The sequence below is a fragment of the Neomonachus schauinslandi genome, chromosome 10 (genome assembly GCF_002201575.2).
Source record: "Neomonachus schauinslandi chromosome 10, ASM220157v2, whole genome shotgun sequence".
NCBI lineage: Eukaryota > Metazoa > Chordata > Mammalia > Carnivora > Phocidae > Neomonachus > Neomonachus schauinslandi.
The window spans coordinates 71,843,905-71,846,466 of record NC_058412.1 but is presented as its reverse complement, the minus strand read 5'-3'; the positions used below and the strand labels follow the sequence as shown (position 1 = coordinate 71,846,466).

Genomic DNA, 2,562 nt, shown 5'->3' with positions numbered 1-2,562 from the left:
GTCAACAGTAGGCTATTAGTAGTTAAGTTTTGGGGGTGTCAAAAGTTACACGGGGGATTTTCGACTGTTGGGGGTCACACCCCTAAACCTTGTGTTGTTCAAGGGTTAGTCATAGCATCAAAAGCTGAAATGCTTATGGTTAAATTTAACAAAATATGTGTGAGATCGCTACACTGAAAATGAAAAAACACTTTGAGAGAAATTAAAGTGAGATACAAATAAAAGGATAGACCATGAACATAGGCTAGAAAACTCAATATTACTAAAATGTTAATTCTCCCTAAATTTGATATGTAGATTTTTTTAAAGGTTTTATTTATTTATTTGACAGAGACACAGCGAGAGAGGGAACACAAAGCATGGGGAGTGGGAGAGGGAGAAGAAGGCTTCCCGTGGAGCAGGGAGCCCGATGCGGGCTCAATCCCAGGACCCTGGGATCATGACCTGAGCCAAAGGCAGACACTTAACATCTGAGCCACCCAGGTGCCCCTGATATGTAGATTTAATATGATCCCAATCAAAGTCCCAGGAGTCTTCTTTGTAGAAACTGACAAGCCTACACTAAGATGTATATGGAAATGCAAAGGAGCAAGAGTAGCTGAAACATCTTCATAACATTGGAGGACTTCTGCTTCTTGATGTCAGGATTGCCTTAATTAAGACAATGCAGTCCTGGAGCAAGGATGGGCACATAGATCAAGGAAACAGGAGAGTTCAGAAATAGACCCTACTCACTATGGCTAACTGAGTTTTGGTAAGCAGCAGGTAATTCAGGGGAGAAAGAGTAGTTTTTTCACTGTATGATGCTGGAATGACTAGCCAGACATCGAAGTTAAAAAACAAAACAGGAGCTCCTGGGTGGCTCGGTCGGTTAAGTGTCTGTCTTGGGCTCAAGTCATCTCCAAGGGTCCTGGGATCAATCCCACCATCGATCCCCCCATTGGGCTCCCTGCTCAGTGGGGAGCCTGCTTCTCCCTCTGCCTGCCGCTCCCCCGGCTTGTGCTGTCAAATAAATAAAATATTAAACACACACACGCACACATGTGCACACACACACACACACACCCCTTAACTTTTTTTTTTAAACATAAATCAACCTATTGATTATTGGCTAGCAATGTTTCAAATGGTGTAGCTTCTACTGGTCTTTCAATTCCTTCAGTCTCCTGATAGCAGATTTTACTGTGATGGCAAAAATGGTGTCATAGGTCCAGGCACTACCAGCCACTGTTTTCATGAAAGAACCACAATGCCAGATTCCCCAGAGCTGGTCTTTTCATCTGGGTTTTTCTACAGAAGGAGCAAGTGTACTCAGTGTGCTGGCTTATTTCAATTTTCTTCACCATTTTCCTGAGGGAGGCACTATAATGGGTCTGCTATTTACTGATGGCGCCGACCTTCTTGGTGCGTTTGGCCATGTCGCCCCAAACTAGGTCCCAGCCCAGGGAGTCAAAAATTTTGACTCTTACATCATACACAAAAATTGACTTGAAACAGATTATAGATCTAAACTTAAAAGCTAAAACTATAGGGCGGCTGGGTGGCTCAGTCAGTTAAGCGTCTACCTTCGGCTCAGGTCATGATCCCAGGGTCCTGGGATTGAGTCCTTCGCTGGGCTCCTTACTCAGCAGGACGTCAGCTTTTCCCTCACCCTCTGTGCCTCCCCGCCCGCCCCACCCCCGCCCCCGCTCATGCACACTCTCTCTCTTGCAAAAATAAAATCTTTTTTTAAAAAAAAGCTAAAACTGGGGCACCTGGTTGGCTCAGTTGGTTAAGCAACTACCTTCAGCTCAGGTCATGATCCCAGGGTCCTGGGATCTAGTCCCACATGGGGCTCCCCCTGCTCAGCAGGGAGCCTGCTTCTCCCTGTCCCTCTGCCTGCCGCTCCCCCTGCTTGTGTGCTTTCTGTCAAATAAATAAAATCTTTAAAAAAATAAAATAAAGGGCGCCTGGGTGGCTCAGTTGGTTAGGCAACTGCCTTCGGCTCGGGTCATGATCCTGGAGTCCCGGGATCGAGTCCCGCATCGGGCTCCCTGCTCGGCAGGGAGTCTGCTTCTCCCTCTGACCCTCCTCCCTCTCATGCTCTCTGTCTCTCATTCTCTCTGTCTCAAATAAATAAATAAAATCTTTAAAAAATAAATAAATAAAAAAATAAAATAAAAATAAAAAATAAACAAGCTAAAACTATGAAAGTTCTAGAAGAAAATGATAAGACAACAAAACGTGGGATGATTTCCACATAATAATGGAGAGATGTGGGTAAGGGGCTTTGTAAGAGAGGAATAGTCTTCTACAGTGGAATATGAATAGATACCACATGAAACGGGAGAAAAAGCAGCTAAACAAAGTGGTTGCCTCTAGTGGAACTAGAATCGGGATGGTGAAGGGAGCTCCTATTTTTTATTTTAAATTTTGTAGGACTACTTGACCTTTATACTATGTACATGCATTTCTTTGTTAAAAGTAAAAAAATCTACTGTATTATTTTTAATTACAATAGATATCAGCTAATAAGCATCTGCATATTAATGTACTAAACAGTGTACTAAGTATTTATTATGT

The 2,562-nt window shown here is 43.3% G+C and overlaps 1 pseudogene; it reads right to left on the bottom strand.

The window, feature by feature from the left end:
• Positions 1–1,138: 1,138 nt before the first annotated feature.
• LOC110590459 lies at positions 1,139–1,418 on the bottom strand (annotated as a pseudogene).
• Positions 1,419–2,562: the final 1,144 nt, after the last annotated feature.